At 36.1% G+C, this 26,014-nt stretch overlaps 1 protein-coding gene and 1 pseudogene across 1 annotated transcript in view; both read left to right on the top strand.

The window, feature by feature from the left end:
- PPM1E (protein phosphatase, Mg2+/Mn2+ dependent 1E) overlaps window positions 1-26,014 on the top strand; it is a 217,937-nt gene that overhangs the window by 101,117 nt on the left and 90,806 nt on the right. The window lies entirely within an intron of this gene.
- LOC128313477 (40S ribosomal protein SA-like) lies at window positions 10,216-24,269 on the top strand (annotated as a pseudogene).

Here is a 26,014-nt window from a genome sequence, read left to right as displayed (position 1 = left end):
CGCTCATGGCCCTAAAATACTTGAATCCTACTAAAAGAGTGACTTGAAGATGATTTACCACACCTACACATAGAATTCTATGAATTATAGGATATTCATATTCAGTAATTAAAATATAAAAACAGTGTAGGGGCACCTCAGTAGCTCAGTTTGTTCAGTGTCTGACTCTTGATCTTGGCCCAGGTCATGATCTCACGGTTTTTGAGATTGACCCCTACATCAGGCTCTGCACTAACAGCATGGAGCCTGCTTGGGATTCTCTCTCTCCCTCTTTCTCTGCCCCTCCCCCACATGCATGCACTCTCTCTCAAAATAAATCAGTAAACTTAAAAAAAAAAAAAAAAGATGGGCGCCTGGGTGGCTCAGTCAGTTGAGTGTCTGACTTCAGCTCAGGTCATGATATCAGGGTTTGTGAGTTCAAGCCCCATGTTGGGCTTTGTGCTGACAGCACAGAGCCTGCTTTGAATTCTCTGTTTCCCTTTCTCTCTGCCCCTCCCCAACTCATGCTCTCAAAAATAAATAAACATTAAAAAAGGAAAGAAAGTGTAGATGAGACTTAGGTGAGAAGAATCAGTGAAATGTTTATTGTTTTCCCCCATGGTTTCTCAGATTACCTAAGTATATTTGGCCAACTCTTATCATTGGAACTTTCACTTTTCCAGTATATGAATAAATTTTTCCTTGCATTTTTATTTTTACTTCAAGTCTTTGAAATGCTCTACTTACTTGGATACATAATTACATCTTTATTAGATGAAATTATACACTTATAAGGTCTTAGAAGTGGCTTACAAAGTTCATAAAATACATCAAAGCAATAAAAGAAGTGAGATAAAATGATATAAAAATATAAGAATAGAAAAACAAGCAAAATGTACTGTTGGTTAGCATATAGAATGTGTATGTTAAGATTCTAAATGCTTTTGTGAGATAATGTAACTGAAGACACAAAGTCCAATGCCTAGAATTAGACACTCAAACACATTTGGCTTAATTTTTATTATTGCTTGGCACTCCTTTAATTCCACCTTACTTCTTTAATTTACTTTAAAAAATATTCATTGTGTACCTAGTATATGTCATGTCCTGTGAGGCACTGAAGATACAAGAGTTAACGAGACAGATATAGTTCCTACCCTCAGGGAATGTATATTCTAGTGGGAGAGGCAGGCAATAGACAGTTAGATAATTACAGGTCACGATAAGTTTCTTGAGCAAAATGAAAAGTAATAGAGAGTTACTGGGGGTAGAGTTACTTTAACTTGAATAACAGGGAGAGTGTTTCTGTGGAGATGGCATTTAAGAAGAAGCCAGCTATGTAAATGTTGGGGAGAAGAACATTCTAAGCTGAAGGAACTAAAGTGCAAAGGGAATAAACTAGGTGTGTTTAAGAGTCAGAAATAAGATTTGTGTGACTGGAGCTTAGCAAATGAAGGGGAGTGGTAGGCGAGGGACAGATAAATTAGCAGATGCACATCATGGGGAAGACAGTTTCTACAGAAGTCCAGGCAATGACAACAACTATCAAGAAAGAAAATAAGAGTTCAGAATTCAGAATTGCCACAAAATATTATTTAAATTTCCAGTTTTCAACAAAAAAGTTATGTTATACACACACACACACACACATACGTATATATATATAGAGAGAGAGACCAAGCGAGCATAGTTATATAAGCTATGCAAAGAAACAGGACAGTGTGAGCCATACTCAGGGAAAAGGCAATCAACAGAAATTAACTCTGAATAATCCCAGATGTTGTATTTAGTAGATAAAGATTTTGAAACCTTTATTATAGATATGTTCAAATCATTAAACAAATAGAAAATAATTAAATGAACCAAATGGAGGGGCGCCTGGGTGGCTCAGTTGGTTGTGTCCGACTTCAGCTCAGGTCATGATCTCACGGTTCGTGAGTTTGAGCCCCACATGAGGCTCTGTGCTGACAGTTTAGAGTCTGGAGCCTGCTTCTGATTCTCTGTCTCCCTCTCGCTCTGCCCCTCCCCCGCTCACGCTCTGTCTCTCACTGTCTCTCAAAAAAAAAAATGTTAAAAAAAATTAAAAAAAAAGAAACAAATGGAAATTCTAGATTCGAAGATTATAGTAATTGAAATGAAGTTCAGTAGATGGGCTAAGAGAGGATTGAGCTTGTAGAATGAATTGGTGAATTGAAATAAAGATCAAGAGAAATTTTCTAATCTGTCAGAGAACAAAAGACTAAAGCACACTGAACGGAATCTTAGAGACTTGAGACAACATCAAGTGTGTGCCCATACAAGTGTAAAAGGAGTGTCCCATAAGGAGAGAAGAGGAGGCAGAACAGAATGAGTGTTTAAAGACACACTAGCTGAACACTTCTTAAATTTGATGAAAAACATTAATCTGTAGATCTAAGGAGCTCAGTAAGCCCCCAAATCCCAGATAAGATAAACACAGAGAAATCCATACCTAGATGCTCCATAGTCAAACTACTGAGAGACAAAGACAGAAAATCTTGACAGCAACAAGAGAAGAATGAATCATGTAGAAAGGAACAACAAAATATATAATATATAATAGCTGACTTCTCCTTAGGATGACATATTCAAAGTACCGGGGGAAAGGTCATGATCTCACAGTTTGTAGGATCGAGCCCCACATCAGGCTCCATGCTGACAGTGCAGAGCTTGCTTGGGATTCTCTCTCACCCTCTTTATCTGCCTCTCCCCTGGTTGTGTGCTTGCTTGCTCTCTTTCTCAAAATAAACATTTTTAAAAAATCTTCAGAATACTGGAGGAAAAACACTGTCAACCAAGATTTTCATATCCAGCAAAATTACAGAATAAAGGCATTCCCAGATAAAGACTGTGAGAATTACAAGAAATACCAAAAGAAGTACTTTAGGCTAGAGGGAAATGATATCAGACCACAACTCAAATCCACAGGAATACAAACATGGTAAATATTTAGGTAAACGTGAAAGATGGTGTAATTTTTTTCTTTTCTTAGTGTCTTTTAAAAATATAAGATTGTATAAAACAAGAATTACATTGTTTGCTGTGTTTATAACGTATATAGATGTTGTATATATAACAATAGTAGGACAAAGGAGGGTGGAGCAAATGGAGCTGTATTATAGCCAAGTTCCTATATTTTGCCAGAATTAAGTTAGTATTAACATTAAGTAAATTGTGAGAAGATACATATTGAAATCTCTAGAACAACAAATTAAAAAATTTTTTTGAATGTTTATTTTTGAGAGAGACAGAGTGTGTGTGAGTGTGGGGGGGGGGCGGGGAGGAGCAGAGAGAGAGAGGGAGACACAGAATCTGAAAGAGGCTCCAGGCTCTGAGCTGTCAGCACAGAGCCTGACCTGGGGCTCGAACTTGGGAATGGCAAGATCATGACCTAGGCCGAAGTCAGATGCCCAACTAACTGACCCACCCAGGCGCCCCTCTAGAACAACAAATTAAGGAAAATAAGAAAAATAACTCAAAATTATAGTTTAAAAATCAGATAACATAGTATATTAAAAATTTTTTAAAAGCAGTAATGGAGGAACAGAGAACAAAAAGCTGTAAGACATATAGAAAACAGATATCAAAATAGCAGACATAAGTCCACCCATATCAGTAATTACATTACATGTGAATAGACCAAACTCTAAAATTTAGAAGGTAGATGGGTGTTTTTGTTTTTGTTTTTGCTTTTTTAATTAAAGGCATTCAGGGGTGACTGGATGGCTCAGTTGGTTAAGCATCCCATCTTTAGCTCAAGTCATGATCTCTCAGTTCATGAGTTCAAGCCCCGCATCAGACTGTCTGCTGTCAGTGTGGAGCCCGCTTGGATCCTCCGTCCCCCACTCGCTCTGCCCCTCCCCCACTGGTTCTCTCTCAGAATAAAGAAATAGACTTTAAAAAAAATAAAGTCATTCAAATACCCTGGAATGGGTATTCCTGAATTATGGTGCTTCAAATATTAAGTGATTGCCCTTAGAGCATGGATCCATGTTTTTCATAATAGGGAGTGAGGACAGTGTGCTATTTTATTTGTATTTGAGTAGGACAGTTCTTCATTAGGCATGACTGTCTTATATGTTATAGGATATTTAGTATCCCTGAATTCTACCTGTAAATACCAGTGACACTCCCCTACCCTCACCCCCCAGCTGTATTCAGTAACACAAACTATCCCTCCATGTAGACATTTCCAAATGCCCCTTGTGGGAGCATGCCACCTACCCTATTACCATCCAGTATAACCCCCCACCTTACTGAAAAGCAGTAGAGCAGATTTAAATAAACTATCTCACTGTACACTGAAATATTTCAAGGTAAATTATAATATAACAAGGAGGAAAAGAACATATGTAAAGGTCCTGAGAACAAAATAGCTTGTCATATTTGAGGACCTGAAAGGAGACTGATGTGACTAGTGGGTTAAGAGGAAGGTATCACACAGTAAGACTGAAGAGAGAGGGAGAGTTCAGACCTATACAGGACCTTTATGACCATGATAAGGTTAGGTTTTATTTTAAGCAAATTAGGAGGTCACTCAACAGTTTCAGGCATGTGAGTGACGTGATTTGATTATTCCTCAGATAGACCTATATATAGCAATGTCTTTTAATCTTTTTGTTTTTAATTTTAATCCATAGTAAGTAATATAGTGTGATTTAGTATACACACATGCATGCATATACATACATAAATACAACTGAAATAAAAGTTTTATGAAACTTAATACATGTGATGAACTTTGACATTTCTATTAATTTTTGAAAAACATTGTTCACATGAGTACTGGGTGTTGTATGGAAGTGTTGGATCACTATATTGTACACCTGAAACTTATAATACACTGTATGTTAATGAACTGGAATGAATTTATTTATTTATTTATTATTTATTTATTTATTTATTTATTTATTTATTTTAACGTTTTATTTATTTTTGAGACAGGGAGAGACAGAGCATGAACAGCGGAGGGTCAGAGAGAGGGAGACATAGAATCTGAAAAAGGCTCCAGGCTCTGAGCTGTCAGCACAGAGCCCGACGCAGAGCTCAAACTCACGGACTGCGAGCTCATGACCTGAGCTGAAGTCGGCCGCTTAACTGACTGAGCCACCCAGGAGCCCCTAACGAACTGGAATTTAGATAAAAACTTATAAAAAAATTTAAATTTAAATAAAAACTTATAAAAAATAAAATTTAAATTTAAATAAAAACATAAAAAAAATAAGAAGAATCAGTGAAATGTTTATTGTTTTCCCCATGGTTTCTCAGATTACCTAAGTATATTTGGCCAACTCTTATCATTGGAACTTTCACTTTTCCAGTATATGAATAAATTTTTCCTTGCATTTTTATTTTTACTTCAAGTCTTTGAAATGCTCTACTTACTTGGATACATAATTACATCTTTATTAGATGAAATTATACACTTATAAGGTCTTAGAAGTGGCTTACAAAGTTCATAAAATACATCAAAGCAATAAAAGAAGTGAGATAAAATGATATAAATCTGCCTTTGGCTCAGGTCATGATCTCACGGTTAGTGAGTTCAAGCCCTGCATCTGGCTCTGGACTGGCATTGCAGAGCCTGCTTGTGATTCTTCCTCTCCCTTTCTTTCTCTGCCCCTTCCCCACTCATGCTTGCTTTCTCTCTCTCTCTCTCTCTCTCTCTCTCTCTCTCTCTCTCTCTCTCTCTCAAAAATAAGCTAAAAAAAAAAAGGCATATCTACTTGTAGGCCCACCCAAGACCCTGGAAATGATGACTGATAAAGCAGAGGAGTCTGCTGTCAAAGGCCAAAGGAAACATCATGAAGAACCCAAGAGTCCTCCTCCATCTAAGAGAAGGATGAGCATGGCGCTGCTGTCATTGAAACAGGAAGGAGAGGGAACATCCCATCCTGGGTGTTCAGCCTTGTTCTTGGAAGATGATGATCCCAAAGTCATAGCAATGTCCGTGTTGGAAGAAGTGCCAGGTAAACTGCCAATACCAATGGAAATCAGCACTGAAATAATGCATCAATTAAAGAGGGAAATTCGACAGTTTGGACGAAAATATGAAAGAATTTTCAAATTGCTTGAAGGAGTACAAGGACATCCAGAATTGTGGAGGTCCAGATCATGACCTGAGCTGAAATCAAGAGTTGGACACTCAACTGACTGAGCCACCAAGACACCCCATGTTTTTCTTTTTCACGATTGCTTTGGCTATTCGGGTTTTTTTTTTTTTTTTTTTTGTGGTTCCATACAAATTTTAGGATTGTTTGTTCTAGTTCTATGAAATAAATGCTACTGATATTTTGATAGGGATTGCATTAAATGTGTAGATTACTTTGGGTAGTATGGACATTTTAACAATATTTGTTCTTCAAATCCATGAGCGTGGAATGTCTTTAACATTTCTTTCTGTTGTCTTCAATTTTTTTCATCACTGTTTTATAGTTTTCAGAGTATAGATCTTTCACCTCTTTCGTTAAGTTTATTCCTAGGTATTTTATTCTTTTTGGTGCAAGTATAAATGGGAGTGTTTTCTTAATTTCTCTTTCTGCGGCTTCATTATTAGTGTGTGGAAATGCAACAAATTCTGTACATTTATTTTGTATCCTACAACTTTGCTGAATTCATTTATCAGTTCTAGTAGTTTTTTGGTGGAGTCTTTTAGGTTTTCTATATGTAATATCATGTCATCTTCACATAAGTGAAAGTTTTACTTCTTTGCCAATTTGGATGTCTTTTATTTCTTTCTGTTGTCTGATTGCTGTAGCTGGGTCTCATAGTACTATGTTGAGTAAAAGTGGTGAGAGTGGATATCCTTGTCTTGTTCCTGATCTTAGGGGAAAAGCTCTCAAGTTTTTCCCATATTGAGTATGATATTCACTGTAGGCTTTCCAAATAAGGCCTTTATTATGTTGAGGTATATTCCATTCACTTTACTGAAGATTTTTATTATGAATAAGATGTACTTTGTCAAATACTTTTTCTACATCTGTTGAAATGATCATATGGTTTTTATCCTTTCTCTTATTAATAGATGTATCAACATTATTTGATTTGCAAATATTGAACCACACTTGCATTCCAGGAAAAAATCCCACTTGATCATGGTGAATGATTTTTTTAATGTATTGTTGGATTTGGTTTGCTAGTATTTTGTTGACGATTTTTGTGTCTACGTTCATCAGAAATGTTGTCCTTTCGTTCTCTCTCTCTCTTGTTTTTTTGCTTTTTGTGGTGTCTTTTATTATCAGGGTAATGCTAGCTTTATACAATGGATTTGGAAGTTTTCTTTCTTCCCCCCTCCCTTTTTTTTTTTTTTTTGAATAGTTTGAGAAGACTAGGTATTAACTCTTTTTTAAATGTTTGGTAGAATTTGCCCATGAAGCTGTCTGGTCCTGGGTTTTTGTTGTTGTTGTTGTTGGTGGTGGTGGTGGTGGTAGTTTTTTGATTACTGATTCAATTTCATTGCTGGTAATTGATCTGTTCAAATTTTCTCTTTCTTCCTGTTTTTGTTTTGGTAGGTTCTGTGTTTCTGGGAATTTATCCATTTCTTCTAGGTTGCCCAATTTGTTGACATACAATTTTTCATAATATTCTTTTATAATTGTTTGTCTTTCTTATATGTTCTTGTTATTTCTTATCTTCCATTTGTGATTTTGGTTGAGTCTTGTCTGTGTGTGTGTGTGTGTGTGTGTGTGTGTGTGTGTGTGTTTTGATGAGTCTGGCCAGAAGTTTATCAATTTTGTTGATCTATTCAAAGACACAGCTTCTAGTTTCATTGATCTGTTCTGGTTTGTTTGTTTTTAGTTTCTATATTATTATTAATTTTTAAAGTTTATTTATTTTTAGAGAGTGAGTGGAGGAGGGACAGAGAGAGAAAGTGAGAAAGAATCCTAGTAGGGTCTTCACTGTCAGCATGAAGCCGGATGTGGGTCTTGAACTCACAAACCATGAGATCATGACCTGAGCTGAAACCAAGAGTCAGATGCTTAATGAGCCACCCAGCCACCCCTAGTTTCTGTATTGTTTATTTCTGCTCTAATCTTTATTATTTTTCCTACTGCTGGTTTGAGGTTTTGTTGTTTCTTCTTTTTCTAGCTTCTTCAGGTGTAAGGTTAGGTTGTTTTTTTGAGATTTTTCCTGTGCTTCTTGAAGTAGGCCTATATTGCTATAAACTTCCCTCTTAGAACTGCTTTTGTTGCAGCCCAAAGATTTTGTTCTATTGTGTTTTCATCTTCATTTGTTTCCATGTAATTTTTTATTTCTTCTTTGATTTCTTGGTCCACCCATTCATTGTTTAGTATCATGCTTTTCAGTCTCCATGTATCTGTGTTCTTTCCAGATTTTTTCATGTGGTCAGTTTCTAGTTTTATAGTGTTATGGTCAGAAAAGATGCTTGGTATGACTTTGATATTTTTGAATTTGTTGAGACTTGTTTTGTGGCTTAATATGTTATCTATTCTGAGAATGTTCCATGTGCCCTTGAAAAGAATGTGTATTCTGCTATTTTAGGATGGAATCTTCTGAATATATCTGTTAAATCCATCTGGTCCAGTGTGTCATTCAAAGCCACTGTTTCCTTCTTGATTTTCTATTTGGATGGTTTGTCCATTGATACAAGTAGGGTAAGCCCCCAACTATTATTGTATTACTATTGAGTAGTTACTTTATATTTGTTATTAACTGTTTTATGTATTTGCATTCTCGCATATTTGGTACATAAATACTTACAATTGTTATATCTTCTTGTTGGATTGTCCCTTTTATTTTCATGTAGTGTCTTTCTTTGTCTCTTGTTATAGTCTTTGTTTTAAACTCTATATATATTGTCCAATGTAATTATTGCTGCTCTGACTTTCTTTTGACATTTGTTTGTGTGATAAATGTTTCTCTATCCCCTCACTTTCAAGCTACAGGTCTTTAGGTCTGAAATTAGTCTCTTTAGGCAGTATATAGATGGGTCTTATTTTTTTCACTTAACAGTTTTTAAATTAATTTTTAATTACTTTATTTTTTAATTCATTAAATTTTTTAATGTTTATTTATTATTTTTGAGAGAGAAAGACAGAGCATGAGCTGGGGTGGGGAAGAGAGAGAGACACAGAATCTGAAGCAGACTCCAAGCTGTCAGCACAGAGCCTGATGTGGGGCTTGGACTCACAAAGCATGAGATCATGACCTGAGCTGAAATCAAGAGTCGGGTGCTTAGCCAACTGAGCTACCCAGGTGCCCTAACACTTTTTAAATTGAAATATTATTAGGAAATAATATGTTTTTCTTTCCTAAGTATCAGTGTCTATAACTGCAGTTACCAGAGAGCTGATTCTCCTCACACCAATGTATATTAAATATTTAAGATTAGACCTAAAGGAGTTGAGAAGGATCCAGCCACATAAAGAGTGTGGGGACAAGGGTCCAGACAGAAGGATAAAAGCTCTGAGGTAATAGAGAACTGCTATTGTGGTTGAAGCTTCAAAGATGGGGAAAAGGGTAACCAGATATAAAGCTGGAGAAGTTAGGCAGGAGCCATTTCAGACCCTCATAGGGCCTTTGTGACTTCCATAAAGAGTTTGGATTTTTTCTTTTTAAGCAAGGAAGTAATATGATCTGATTTACATTTTAAGAGGACAAGTCTGGCTGCTATGTGAAGAAAGGACAATAATCCTAGTGACAAGTTTTGTGGTTTTTTTTTTTTTTTTTTTTTTAGTTTACTTATTTTGAGAGTGAACAAGTCAGGGAGGAGCAGAAAGAGAGGGAGAGAGAGAGAGAATCTCAAGCAGGCTCCATACTGCCAGTGCAGAGCCTGTGCAGGGCTCGAACTCATGAACTATGAGATCATGCCCTGAACCAAAGCTGGCTTCTTAATTGACTGAGCCACCCAGACATCACTAGTGACAAGTTTTAGGAAATACTTATAAATTAGGACCTAAAGATTCAAATTGTAAACTATACAGGTGAATGCCTGGAGTTCTGTTCTGAAGCTCTTTTGTAATATTTCCTGGGACAGCACATAATAGATGTTTTTTAAAAAAGGTAAAAAATTTAAAATGTCAGCAAATCATTCAATGCTCTGGCCACTTGTGGTTTAAAAAAATCAATTATAAAACTTTCCGTTGTTTCATTATTTATTTTTATTTTTGGGGGGGAGGTTACAACAGCTTTTTAAATTTTTTAAAATTTTATTTAAATTATTTTTTTAACGTTTATTCATTTTGAGAGAGAGAGAGAGACAGAGTGCGAGCAGAGGATGGGCAGAGAGAGCGGGAGACACAGACTCTGAAGCAGGCTCTAGGATCTGAGCCGTCAGTACAGAGCCCGACACTGGGCTTGAACCCATGAACCTTGAGATCATGACCTGAACTGAAGTCAGATTCTTAACCAACTGAGCCACCCAGGCACCCCTAATTTTTTTAAATTTTATTTAAATCCAAGTTAGTTAGCATATAGCATAATAATAATTTCAGGAATAGAATTTAGTGATTCATCACTTACATATAACAGCCAGTGCTCATCCCAACAAGTGCCCTTCTTAATGCCCATCACCCATTTAACCCATCCCCCCACCCAACACCCCACCAGCAACCCTCAGTTTGTTCTCTGTATTTAAGAGTCTCTTGTAGTTTGTCTCTCTCTTTGTTTTTATCTTATTTTTGCTTTTCTTCCCCTTTGTTCATCTGTTTTGTTTCTTAAATTCCATGTATGAGTGAAATCATTTGATATTTGTCTTTCTGACTGACTTATTTCGCTTAGCATAATACATTCTAATTCCATCCACACTGTTGCAAATGGCACAATTTCATTCTTTTTGATCACCAGGTAATATTCCATTGTATGTACATACCACATCTTCTTTATCCATTTGTCAGTTGATGGACATTTGGGCTCTTTCCATACTTTGGCTATAGTTGATAGTACTGCTATAAACATTGGGTGCACGTGCCCTTTCGAATCAGCATTTTTGTATCCTTTGGATAAATGCCTAGTAGTGCAATTGCTGGGTCATAGGGCAGTTCTATTTTTATTTTTTTGAGGACTCTCCATATTGTTTTCCAGAGTGGCTGCACCAGTTTACATTCCCACCAGGAGTGAAAGGGTTCTTCTTTCTCCGCATCCTCGCCAACACCTGTTGTTGCCTGAGTTGTTGTTCATTTTAGCTGTTCTGACAGGTGGTGTGAGGTGGTATCTCATTGTGGTTTTGATTTTTATTTCCCTGATGATGAGTAATGTGAGCATCTATTCATGTGTCTGTTAGCCATCTGGATGTTTTCTTTGGAAAAGTGTCTATTTCATGTCTCTTGCCCATTGCTTCACTGGATTATTTGTATTTTGGGTGTTGAGTTTGATAAGTTCTTTCTAGATTTTGGATACTAACCATTATGTGATATTTCGTTTGCACGTATCTTTTCCCATTCCATTGGTTGCCTTTTAGTTTTGCTGATTGTTTCCTTCACTGTGCAGAAGCTTTTTATCTTGATGAGATACCAATAGTTCATTTTTGCTTTTGTGTCCCTTGCCTCTGGAGACATGTCACGTAAGAAGTTGCTGCGGCCAAGGTCAAAGTAGTTGTTACTTGTTTTCTCCTCTAGAATTTTGATGGCTTCCTGTCCTGTGTTTAGGTGTTTCATCCATTTTGAGTTTATTTTTGTGTAGGTGTAAGAAAGTGGATGTCACTGTCCAGTTTTCCCAACACCATTTGCTAAAGAAGAGACTGTCTTTTTTCTATTGGATGTTCTTTTCTTTGTCAAAGATTAGTGGGCCATAAACTTCAATTGTTTTAATAATTTCTGGAAGTTCCACTATCATAACAAATAACTTATGGTAAAACCTCATCCAATGTGTTTAGTATAGATGCTGCTTTCTACATGTTACATGTGCCTCCAACAATATTTAGAAATTTTTTTCATTCCTTTCTTGGGTATATAAATAATGTCACACAAAGAATTGAGAACTTATTGGTATTTTTTAAAACTTCTTTAAGAATCTTTATTATTACCAAATCCAAAAGATGTGATGTGATGGAGAATTTAATACTCCCTATTCCTCTTCTTAACCTTTCTTATAAAACCATTAAATTTTCCTTTCACATTAGTTATGCTATCATAGAACTAAACTCACATTTTATGCAAAACAATTCCAATTTACTACAGATAAATTTTCATAATTCTTTGTAGGTTGGTCTACTTTCTCTTCAATATCAAGAAAATTTAGCAATCACCTTCTGATATTTTCTGTGGATGTAGTCATAGATGGATAGCAGATATTTTACTGCACTATTTAGTTACAATTTATATCATCAGTATTACTGTTTTTCTAGAATATAGCAGTCTTTTCTTTGGTTATTGTTTTCATAGTTCCCTAGAAAGAAACTTTCCCAACTTATGTTAGAAATACCAAATGTTAAAGGAGAATACAAGATTTGTTTTCAAAGTGAAGGAAAAAATTATCAAAAATAGTAAATTGGTACTGGTATACTGACTGAAAAACAGAACAATAACTAAGGTAGAAAGAGCCAAACTGAGGTGTGATCTTGGTTGGATTAGAATAAAGTACTCATAGTGTTACAGTTTTTTCTTTGTTTTTGCTCAGTTTTTACACTTGCTGTATAAATAAAAATCATCCAAAATGAGAACAAACTGGCTATATATTCAGAGTTTGCAATAACAAGAAAGTCAGTTGTTATCGTTCATTGCATTTGGCAGATTGAAAGGGGAGCGGGCAGTTTTATGGTGAAAAAAAGGAGACGGATTGGAGATTTTTAGCTTGGGTAAGCTCAGTAGGATGGGATAAGTAGAAGCCAGGCATCTTAGGTAAGTGGTTTGGGGAACATATTTGTATTTCTCTGGTTGGTCTCCAAGTTGAAATCAGGTGGGGTTGGTGTGTGGGCTGGTGACAAAAAAAAGGGGGGGTGGTAGGGAAGAGCTGGCAGTCATTAACAAAATCCTGACTCTTCTAGGCTGATTGCTGCAGAGGTTGTGATCGGCTTTTCCGACTGGTTGCTGAAGAGATTGTAGGACAGAGTTCTGTTATTTTGTATGGTCATTGTCCATTTGTATACTGTCTCCCATTATTGAAGAACAAATAGATTTATGTTTTATAATTTTATGACTGATAATGTAGCTTTGAGAGTTCTGTCAAGATTCTAATAGTTACAGAAATCTTAATAATTTATGTCTGAGAGTTTAAGGTGAATTGTGCCAAAGTGTTCATTCCATAAGACATTTATATGAACATGTCATTAGTTTAGGTAGAAGTGGATTCTGGACCTCAGAGATACAGTTACAATCATCTGATTTGGACTGCCTGAGAGAGCCTTTGGGTATTTTCTTAGTGACTTATTGGATAATTGGGACTTTTAAAGATGTAGAAGAGAAAATAACTGGCCTTTCACTATTGGAAGCTCTGTACATTGCAATTTCTTAGATAGCCTATGTAGAGGAGATTAGATGGCTATGATAAGGAATTCTTTTGAGTTTCTACATTAAAAAATTTTTTTAATGTTTTATTTATTTTTGAGAGAGAGAGAGAGAGAGAGAGAGAGAGAGAGCATGAACCGGGGATGGGCAGAGAGAAAGGAAGACACAGAATCCAAAGCAGGCTCCAGGCTCTGAGCTGTCAGCACAGAGCTCCATGCTGGCTCAAACTCACAAGCAGTGAGATCATGACCTGAGCCAAAGTCAGATGCTTAACCAACTGAGCCACCCAGGTGCCCCAGTTCCTACATTTTTTAAATTAAATTTTTATTTTGAGAAATTTCAAATTTTAAATATTTTGTATAAAAGTAATAAAGCATGAATAGATAAGGCTAAAGTACCCTTTATCTTCCCTCTATCTATCTTTGTCACATTCCCTTCTGTTCATAAGAGGCAACTTCTTTTGAATTTGGTGTGTGTCCTTCTAACTCATAAAATTATTATTTCTAAAAACAATAGAACTGCCTTTAACTTATCTAATTATAAACATAAAAATAGGAGGTCTGAAAGACTTCTCTGTAGATTTCTTTTAGATTAGTAAATTAACATAGCGTGATGAACTTGAGAAACAACATTTTTCACCAAGTAGGTCAGTAACTAGCCTTATTGTGTTAAATAATGTACACTCTTTGTATCCATATTAATTTGTCTAAGTAGCAGCAGGCAGCTTTGAAAAAAAAATTGAGGAAAAGAGCCTATGCAAGAAAGTAGGCTTTAATTCTGCACAGCGAAGGAAACAATAAAAAAAAAAAGCCTAAAAGAGAACCTACAGAATGGGGGGAGATATTTGCAAATGACATATCTGATAAAGAGTATCCAAAATCTATGAAGAACTTACAAAACTCAGTACCCAAAAAGCAAATAATCTGATTAAAAAGTGGGCAGAATGGGAATGCAAGCTGATACAGCCACTCTTGTAAACAGTATGGAGGTTCCTCAAAAAATTAAAAATAGAACTACCCTACGACCCAGCAATTGCACTAGTAGGCATTTATCCAAGGGATACAGGTATGCTGTTTTGAAGGGACACATGCACCCCCATGTTTATAGCAGCGCTATCAACAATAGCCAAAGTATGGAAAGAGCCCAAATGTCCATTGATGGATGAATGGATAAAGAAGATGTGGTATATATATATACAATGGAGTATCACTCGGCAATTGAAAAGAATGAAATCTTGCCATTTGCAACAACATGGATGGAACTGGAGTACCGGTATTATGCTAAGTGAAATTAGTCAGAGAAAGACAAAAATCATATGACTTCACTCATATGAGGACTTTAAGAGACAAAACAGATGAACATAAGGGAAGGGAAACAAAAGTAATATAAAAACAGGGAGGGGGACAAAACAGAAGAGACTCATAAATATGGAGAACAAACTGAGGGTTACTGGAGGGGTTGTGGGAGGGGGGATGGACTAAATGGGTAAGGGGCATTATGGAATCTACTCCTGAAATAATTGTTTCACTATATACTAACTAATTTTGGATGTAAATTTTAAAAAATAAAAAATAAAATTAAAAAAAAAAAGATTAGTTAAAAGCCAAACAGGCCATTTGCACTCACCTTGGAGAGTAATGGCAAAGAAGGCTGGGTTAATCTGCTTCCCACACTAAGTCCTCAATTATATTCAGTCATTTGACAGAATGAACTGGAGGCTATAACACGAGACAGAACCTGAATGGATCCAGGCAAAAGCTAATAGGAAACCTGTCTATTGAAAATAATCAGTGTGCATACTTTGACTACCTCCAGCATATTTACTTTTTGTTTATCCATTTGTTACATTTTTCAGCATGCTTGACTCATCTAAATTAGGCTCTAGAATTTAGTAAGTATGAGGACAGGAACAAAGGATGGAGGAGAGTAGGGTTGATGTTGGAGAAGCTGGCTAGGGAGATCTGAACAGTTTGTGCTTTATTCAAAGTTGGATGAGAAGCTTTGAGTGGGTCTTGAGAAAGGAGTCGTGTGATCTGAGTGCTGAGGTCCCAGATAGGAGAAACAAGAAGTAACACTAAATGTTTGGGTTTTTTTTCTTGAGCAGTAATGTTTATTATCATATTTTTACATAGTATTACAATTAACTAAACAATTACATGAAACATGTCATTTATTCTTTGTAGCTTTCTTGTGCCAAAAGAGAAAAATACCTTTAAAAAAAACACATTTTTATGTTTTGTGGGGTGGAGGGACATTTTTACATGGAAACTGTAGTGATACAATGGTGGCGTTCATTATATGAATTTTTTATTCTTTTACTGAAGTGTATGCTTTTGCCAATACTTCCTCTTCACCCCCCCACTCTCCCACCCCAAATGAAAGAAGCAATAGAATTAAGAATGAGGCATGGAATGTATCATTATTTTTGTTCATTTTACTAAGATTTTATCTGCAACTCAGAAATGTTTGTAACATTTTTATCTCCCAAGTCTAATAACAGTGTATTCTGATAACTAAAAAAAAAAGGGGGGGGGGGCAGAAGCATGAACAGACATTTCTCCAAAGAAGACATGCAGATGGCCAACAGACACATGAAAAGCTGCTCAACATCATTCATCATCAGGGAAATACACATAAAAACCACAATGAGATATCACCTCATACCTGTCAGAATGGCTAAAATCAAAAACATAAGAAACACCAAGTGTTGATGAGGTTGTGGAGAAAAAGGAGCCCTCTTGCACCGCTGATGAGAATGCAAACTGGTGCAGCCACTCTGGAAAACAGTATGGAAGTTTCCCAAAAAGTTAAAAATAGAATTACCATATGATCCAGTAATTGTACTACTGGATATTTACCTAAAAATACAAAAACACTAGTTCAAAGGGTTACATATACCCTGCAATTTATAGCAGATTATTTATTTATTTATTTATTTATTTATTTATTTATTTATTTATAAGGTTTATTTATTTATAAGGTTTATTTATTTATTTTGAGAAAAAGAGAGCGCACAAGTTGGGGAGGAACAGAGAGAGAGGGGGAGAAAGATAGAGAATCCCAAGCAGGCTTCACACTGTCAGTGCAGAGCCCAATGCGAGGCTTGAATTCATGAAACTTGAGATCATGACCTGAGCTGATGTTAAGAGTGGGATGCATAACCAACTGACCACCCAGGTGCCCCTATAGCAACATTATTTATAATAGCCAAACTATGGAAGCAGCCCAAGTGTGCAATGATACATTAATTGATAAATAAGGTGTGTGATAAATTGATAAATAAGATATATATATACACACCACATCTTATTGTATATATACACACACACAATGGAATATTATTTAGCTATAAAAAGAATGAAATCTTCCATTTGCAATGACATAGATGGAGCTAGAGAATATAATGACAAATACCATATGATTTCACTCATATGTGGAATTTAAGAAAACAAACAAACAAAGGACATAGAGAGTCAAACTGAGAAACACAACTATAGAGAACAAAATGATGTTTACCAGAGTGGAGGTGGGGGGGGGATGGGTGAAATAGGTGATGGGGATTAGGGAGTGCACACATCATGATAAGCACTGGGTGATACATAGAATTGTTGAATCACTGTATTGTATACCCTGAAACTAATAGAACACTATATGTTAACTATACTGGAATTAAAATTTAAAAAAGAAGAAAGTAAGCTTTAAATTGACGCATTGAGGACTGTGTAAAAACGTGAGTCAGGGTTTTTCTTTCTTGCACTTGGCTGAACCTGATCAAATTTACTTTGATCTTTCTTTGCTTGGTACTAATAGAAGCAATACTTTTTTCTGGTTTCAAAATGAACAGGTACTGTATACACTATACTTGTAAATCAGTGTTTCAGGTATTGCCATTTTGAGACCCATGTGGCAGAACAAAGTTCATTTTGCTAAAATTATAATCAATTCTCCCAGAACATAATTTAATAGAATTCTGTGTATCTTGTTTTAAACATGCCTGTGATTTTTATGGACACAGTTGACTGAACAAAGAACTATATTTAGTACCTTATTTGAAAGTTACTGTAATTAAATCTGATTTAGTTCTAATTATTACTAATACCATAGATAGTACAAGCAAGGAGGAAAATGCAGCTCATCAAAGAAGAGACCCATGAGATAGGATGCAGCTAGTTTGAATCTTAATGAAAAATTCCTAGGATGCCAGCACATTTGCACTGTCATTAATGAGAACTGTTGTACAAAGACCTCACCTGAATAGAGTGACTCCATGGAGTACCGATGACTTTACATCTCTACAAAAAATAAAGAGTTTATGTTTTTCATTTGTTGAGAGGTTATGTCTTGTTAAACTGCATAATGAGTGCTATGGCTTGTGATTTAAATGTATTATGCCCTTTCTGCACTACCCATGTAATGTTCTGGGTTCCATTCATAACCTAAAGGGAAAATTTCACAATGTTTGGAGTCCTTGATGTTCTGCAAGTGAAGGAGAATGTCCTCAAATTCCTTGCAGTAGGAACTTCGACTTCCAAGTGGAGCAATGCATCTACAAAAGGAAAAGTGATGGCTTCCACTGGCACCTCATGCCTTTGGTACAGTTGAAAACTCGGCTGATGTCAGTGTCCTGTCATTCTGGAATACTGGCCAGCAAGCTGTGGTGAAGTTTGCTGCTGCCATTGGAGCCATTGCTGTTGCTGGCCACTTCACTCCTAGAACCTCCATTAATCAGATCCAGATAGCCTTCTGGGAGCCAAGACTTCCAGAGGTTATTGATCCCAAGGCTGACCACCAGCGTCTGCCACAGTGTCTTTTGTTAATATGCCTACCATTGCTTGGTGTAACACAGACTTTCTTCTGTGCTGTGTAGATACTGACATCCCTTGCAAAAAGGGAGCTCACTCATTGGGTGTGATATGGTAGATACTGGCCTGGGAAATTGTGTGCATGTGTGGCACTGTCTCCCATGAACACCCGTGGGAAGTCATGCCTAATCTCTGCTTCTCCAGAGATCCTAAAGAGACTGAAAACAAAGAGCACCCTGCTGCTGAAGAGGCTGTGACCAAGGAGGAACTTAAAGGTGAATGGACTGCTACTGGACTTGGAAGCAGTTGACTGGTATGAAGGTGTAGAGGTGCCCTCTCTGCCCATAGAACAGTTCTCTACTAAAGACTGGAGTGTTCAGCCTGCCACTGAAGACTGATCTGCAGCTTCCACTGCTCAGGCCACTAGATGGGCAAGAACAACAACTGAGTGGTCTTAAGCTGTTCTTCCACAAACTCTTAAACAAAATGGAAATAAGGTTGATGGCAAAAACTAAGCAGCTTTTAAAAGTTGGAAAAAATATATTATGAACATGAGTTTTTATTTTGCTTCAGAAGTTTTGTTTTTGCCTTTGGGAAGCACTCAAAATGCTATTCATTTACTAGCAAGTGTATTGTAGTTTATAGCATGTTCTATAAAATTTCATCTCCAAGAATAGGGGATATCTGGTTGGCTCAGTTGGTAGAGCATGAGACTCTCAATCTTAAAGTTGTGAGTCCAAGCCCCATGTTGGGCATGGATCCTACTTATATATATAAAAAAAAAGTTTCATCTCCAAGAATAAAATTTCATATTTGTATGTAGAGACAATTTGTATAAGGTAAAATTTCTACAATCTTGATTAATTTTTGAAGGAATGTTATTTTTATTATCCTTAACTTTTTAATTGAGTTTCAGAACATTTTCCTTGTATTTATAAACAAAAGACTATGGTCTTTATTTTATCAGAAAATTAGGAAACTTTTTTCTTCCTTCCTTTCTTTCGTTCAGAAACATTTTCCTGTATTTAATTGCCATGTTGCTTGCAGGTTTTGGCTTTTCTGTAGATAACCAAAATGTCAGTAGGTAGGGAATTCTGTAATCTGAGACTAGTATTTTGAAATCTGCTATAATGATATAGTGATATATTTCTTGATCTTTTCACAGAAAATTGTGAAATACTGGCAAACTTAAAATATTTTTTCATTAATGGGTAGGTTGTTATTTCTAGTCTTCTTCCTGAAATGTAAGGAATTAAAATTTAAATTTTTTACTTATAGAATAAGAAACTGATACTAAATCAAAAGATTGAAGATAATTAGGACATTATAATGATTGAGAAAGCTGAAGACAGTTTGTAAAATTTTAGATTTTAACCTAAATTATTAGATTTTAACAGTGGTTGGTTAAAATATATCTCCTAAATGAAATATGTGCATGTTGAATTAAATTACTACACATTATTGTAAAATCTATAGTATTTGAACTTAAGATATTTTAAATAGTTATGTTTTGCTTTTTAAAATTTGACCATATAGTAAAACTATTTGCATAACCAACACAAGTAGCTTTGGGACATCATTAGGGAATGTGAAGCATATTCTCCATTGTTAATGAAAAGGGTGAGATTTTTCTAAAGGAAAAGAAAAATGGAAAATCAAGATACTGCTTTTTAAATTTTCTAATTCCCGTTTTTCAAGGAATAAATAGCTGGTTCACATGTTATATTTCTAAACTTATCACTTCCCTACCAAAGAGATAAATACATCTTCACAATGATTTTACAGATTGCTGGGAGTTCTTTGGTCTATATTATAGGAAACCTCAATTTTTCAACAAATTGTATTTTAAAAGTTTCTTTTTAAATTTATTTTAGGATTTTTTTTAATGTTTATTTTTGAGGGAGAGAGAGATGCAGTGAGTGTAGGGGAGGGGCAGAGAGAGGGAGACACAGAATCCAGAGCAGGTTCCAGGCTCTGAGCTGTCAACATAGAGCCCGATGTGGGGCTCAAACTCATGAACTGTGAGATCTTGACCGTGAATCATGACCCATGACCTACACTGAAATCAGACACTTAAATGACTGAGCCACCCAGGCATCCATATTTTAGGATTTTTAAGATTAAGATTCTTAACTTAATTAAGATGCTTAAGATTCTCTCTCTCCCTCTCTCTCTGCCCCCCGATAAAAATAAATAAACATTTTTCTTTAACTCCTAGTTTTCTTAGGGGTAACAGTTTACAAACAGAAAAATTGAGAGAGATTTTGTTATTAATGGTTAGATGGTCATTGAAAGATTATAGTAAGTAGAACTATAAATAGTAAAAGAGTTTGATATGTGAATTATATATATATCAGTGAAGCTATTATCAAAAGTAAAATAAGAAATAAAAGTTTGAAAGGGGGAATCATTTCTTGTGGCCAAACTTCCAAATAAGGAAAGAGTGACTTTAGATTACTTACTTATTTGTATTTGTTATGAGAAATATGCCAAGCAAGTCGTCAATTTAATAAATTCAGTAAAAGATCTTAATCTGCTACCTAGGGGGGGAATACAAATGGAAAACACAGATCAAGTAATCATTTAGAAACTAAGAATATTTTAGGAGTTTAAGATCCGTTTAGAGAGTCATCAAGTATAGTTTTTTTTGTTTTTGTTTTTGTTTTATTTTTTAACGTTTATTTTTGAGACAGAGAGAGACAGAGCATGAACGGGGGAGGGTCAGAGAGAGAGGGAGACACAGAATCTGAAACAGGCTCCAGGCTCTGAGGGTCAGCACAGAGCCCGACGCGGGGCTCGAACTCACGGACTGCGAGATCATGACCTGAGCCGAAGTCGGCGGCTTAACCGGCTGAGCCACCCAGGTGCCCCTCAAGTATAGTTTTGAAAATATTTATGAAAACTGACTTTTGCTGCTCAAAGTTGGGGAACAAAGTTACAGATGATATTTATTTCTTCTTTTTAGTAATTCAGTCGAATTTTAGTAATTCAATCGCTGCTAAATGAAGAAATGGTGACATGAAACTGATGAGTTATCCAAAAAAGGTGCCAAACTATAATGATTTTATTTTCCCCATCTTTCAACATATTTTTCTCTTTTTTCCTTCAGAACTCTTGCTAGATAGAGATGACAGCAGGGTGTTCCTGCAATAATCTAGACTCTGGAATTTGGCAGCTAGGAACTAAAATGCTTTTCAACTACTTAGTTTTACTCTTTGTACAAATTGTTAGTGGGAGATCTTAACTGAATATTCTGATTATGTTGCAAAAGGTGCATCCAAGGACTTACAGAATTAGAAACACACTTTGAAAGAATTTATTTTATGATTATTTTGTTTTTATTTTATAGCAGAGCATGAGCAGAAGAAAGGGGCAGAGGGAGAGAGAGAGAGAGGAAGAGAGAGACAGAGAGAGAATCTTAAGCAGGCTCCACACTCAGTATGGAGCTCAACTCGAGGCTCAATCCCATGACTCTGAGATCATGACCTGAGCCAAAACCAGGAATCAGACACTCAACTGACTGAGCCACCTAGGCACACCAGAAAATATTTTAATGCACTTATTATTTTTAATATCTTTGAAACAAAATACTACTTGTAATGTTTTACTGTTACCTTTAATTTTTGACCATATGTTTAAAATCTAAAATTAGGTTATCATTTAAGAAAACAAAGTTAGGCACTGAAATAAATTAACTTTTAAAAAGATTTGGGTTTAAACATTTTCAGTAGTCTTGGACTTAAATGGGAGGTTAGTGTTTTCTTAATCAACAGGATCAGGAATATGAAGATTCCTGCAGGGTTTTACACAAAAGAAGTGTAAACATAAGTACTTTGCCAGAATAGAGCAGTGAAAGTCTGTAATAATTTTTTAGGAAAGAATCTGGTGATATCTCCTGAATATGTAATCTTTTGGCTAGAATTGCAGACTTCTTAAAAGCATAATTGTTAAGAGAAAATTTCTCTTCTGATTCTGTTGTGCAAGAGTTTTTTTTTTTTAAGTTGGTAATAGTCTACTGTTTTTGGTTATTAAGAAATATATATGTAATATATATAAGATACATATTTCACTTTCTGTAGATTTTATTGTCTTAAGTGCTTTGGTGGTGACTTTAATGTCCTCATCAAGTAGAATATTACACAGCAAGTAAAATCATTATTATTTAGTCTTGTTTTTGAGATTCTAATTAATTAAAGAAAATATTCCCCACCTACTATTATACCAGTCCTTTTTTATTTTCCTTTCACTTCTTCCCTTTCTTTTCTCTCTTTAAAAAATTAACACAGGGGCACCTAGGTGGCTCAGTATGTTGGGCGACTGACTCTTGATTTCAGGTCAGGTCATGATCTCATGGTTTGTGGCTTCGAGCTCATCAGCATGGAACCCCATGCTGTCAGTGCAGAGCCTGCTTGGGATTCTCTCTCTCTCTGTCTCTGTCTCTGTCTCTCTCTCTCAACCCTTCCCTACTCAGTTTCTCTCTCTCAAAATAAATAAACATTTTTTAAAAATTACACAAATGGAGGCACCTCACTGTCTCAGTCGGTGGAGCATGTGACTCTTGATTTTGGGGTTGTGAATTCGAACCCTGTGTTGGGTGTAGAAAAATAAAATCTTTAAAGCATTTACAAAAATTTTTATTTTGAGAGAGAGAGAAACATCTTAAGTAGGCTCCATGCTCAGGACGCAGTGCAGAACAGGACATGGGGCTGGATCCCATGACCCTGGGATTATGACCTGAGTCAAAATCAAGAGTTGACCGGGTGCTCAACCAACTGAACCATGCCAGCTGCTCCTAGATGAATAAAATGTTTAAAAAAATTGCACGAATGTAATAGATGAAAATATGTTCATTGTAAAAGCTTTTCTAAAAAAATTTTTAATGTTTTATTTTATTTTTGAGAGAGAGAGAGAGCGAGCATGAGCAGGGGAAGGGCAGAGAGAGGGAGACACAGAACTTGAAGCAGGCTCCAGGCTCTTCGCTGTCAACACAGAGCCCGACTCCTGGCTTAAATCCACTAACTGTGAGATCATGACCTGAGTTGAAGTCAGTCGCTTAACTGACTGAGCCACCCAGCACCCCCATTGTAAAATGTTTTAAAATGGAAATATATACAATAAAAAGCAAAAGCTTCCCTCTCCCCCCCAACTTACTCCCCTATCAAGAAATCACCATTTTGGTATGTTTCATTCCAAATCTATTTTTGTATATTTACATACTGTTTTAGATATTGAGGATTTATTTTTTTATTTTAAATTGTTTTTTAATGTTTATTTATTTTTGAGAGAGACAGAGACAGAGTGTGAGTGGGTTAGGGGCAGAGAAAGAGGGAGACACAGAATCCGAAGAAGACTTCAGGCTCCGAGCTGTCAGCACAGAGCCCGACACAGGTCTCAAACTCACGAACTGGCAGATCATGACCCGAGCTGAAGTTGGATGCTTAACCCACTGAGCCACCCAGGCACCCCTTGAGGATTTTTTTAAAGATTTTTTTAATGTTTATTTTTATTTTTTATTTTTATTATTATTTTTTTTAATGTTTATTTATTTTTGAGACAGAGACAGAGCATGAACGGGGGAGGGTCAGAGAGAGAGGGAGACACAGAATCCGAAGCAGGCTCCAGGCTCTGAGCTGTCAGCACAGAGCCCGATGCGGGGCTCGAACTCATGGAATGTGAGATCATGACCTGAGCCGAAGTCGGACGCTCAACCGACTGAGCCACCCAGGTGCCCCTGTTTATTTTTATTTTTGAGAGAGCCAGAGCATGAGTGGAGGAGGGCCAGAGAGAAAGGGAGACAGGATCTTAAGTGGATACACACTGTCAGCACAGGGCCCGATGTGGAGCTCGAACTCACAAACTGTGAGATCGTGACCTGAGCCGAAGTCAGACGCTTAACTGACTGAGCCACGCAGGCACCCCTTAAGTCAAATTTGACTTTTATTGTAGGATAATCTGGTTGAGCCATTTGTTAGGGAAACTACTACTACTGCTACTATTTCTACTCTTGTCATTGTCTTCGTCTTCTTTTTCTTCTGTATTGTATTTATTTTATTTTATTTTATTTATTTTATTTTATTTTATTTTATATTTTATTTTATTTTATATTTTATTTTATTTTATTATTTTATTTTATTTATTTGGGGGAACTTCTGACCCTAACTCCATTTCATCTGTCTGGTTCAATAGAATCAGGGAGGAGAACTGCCAATCTGTGAATTCAGCATTAACCTATGTGTAAAATCACTTAATCCCCTTGTTTTTTACTATAGTACTTATGCCCTCAACAGTTTCTGGTGTCTCTTCATCAAGAGATGCCTGTTTTATCCTCTTGAGGGAAAAAGCTGCAGACTTCTGCCAAAATTGAGAAGTTAGGGAAGGTAGTCATCTAGGTGTGGAATGGGGCATCTAGGGATGCACCAGCTTCTTAAACAGCTTTCACTCAGTTTTTCTTATTTTATCCATTCCATTTGCCACTTACCCCCAGTTCTACAGGTACTTAGTATGGCGAGTTTTTGTTTATTTAGAGGATTCTTTTGTATATATTGGGTTTGTTCTCAGCTTTCCTCACTGTTGGTTTAAGACTTGGCTTTCTGTGTCCTGCTACTTCAGTTGCCACTCCATCATCTACTTTGTGTTGCCTTTTTTCTTCCTCTCTTTCAGTTATTATTTTAAAATATTCCCTTTACCATTGCCTGGCAGGGTTTCTGGAGGGAGCAAGTTGAATGTGTTCAATTTGCCCTCTAAACCTGGAAGTCTCACTTATTCATTCTTTCTTTCTTTCTTTCTTTCTTTCTTTCTTTCTTTCTTTCTTTCTTTCTTTCTTTCTCTCTCTCTCTCTCTCTCTCTCTCTCTCTTTCTTTTTTTCTTTCTTTCTCTTTCTTTCTCTCTCTCTCTCTCTCTCTCTTTCTCTTTTCTGGTTTTATAGATTTATTTTCAAAGGGTAAAACAGACAATTTAAATACAAGTCTATTTTGCCCATTGGGTACTCTTTTCTGCTTTGTTGAAGATCAATTGGCCATATTTGTGTAGGCCCATTTCTGGGTTCTCTATTCTATTTTGTTGATCTATGTGTCTGTTTTTCTGCCAATACCATAGTGTCTTGATGGTTACAGCTTTGTAATACAAGTTAAAGTCCAGGATTGTGATGCCTCCAGCTTTGGTTATCTTTTTCAACATTTCTTTGGCTATTCAGGTTTTTTTGTGGTTCCGTACAAATTTTAGGATTGTTTAGGATGCTGTTATTTTGATTGGGATTGCATTGAATGTGTAGATTGCTTGGGTAGTATTGACATTTTAACCATATTTGTTCTTCAAATCCATTAGCATGGAATGTTTTTCCATTTTTTTGTGTCTTCTTCAATTTCTTTCATAGGCTTTCTATAGTTTTCAATGTACAGATCTTTTACCTGTTTGGTTAGGTTTATTCCTAAGTATTTTATGGGTTTTGGTATAATTGTAATTGGGATCGATTCCTTGATACCACTTTCTGTTGCTTCATTATTGGTGTATAGAAATGCAACTAATTTATGTCCATTGATTTTATATCCTGCGACTTTGCTGAATTCATGTATCAGCTCTAGCAGTTTTTTGGTGTCTTTCAGGTTTTCCCTGTAGAGTATCAGATGACATGATACATGTAGAGTGAAAGTTTGACTTCTTCCTTTTTGTTGTCTGATTGCTGAGGCTAGGACTTCCAACACTATGTTGAACAACAGTGGTGAGGGTGGACATCCTTGTTGTGTTCTGATTGTAGGAGGAAAGCCCTCAGTTTTTCCCCATTGAGGATGATATTAGCTATGGGCCTTTCATATA

Source organism: Acinonyx jubatus, chromosome E1 (assembly GCF_027475565.1).
Source record: "Acinonyx jubatus isolate Ajub_Pintada_27869175 chromosome E1, VMU_Ajub_asm_v1.0, whole genome shotgun sequence".
NCBI lineage: Eukaryota > Metazoa > Chordata > Mammalia > Carnivora > Felidae > Acinonyx > Acinonyx jubatus.
Note: the sequence above shows the minus strand (reverse complement) of the source record. Positions and strands in the feature narration are given on the sequence as shown.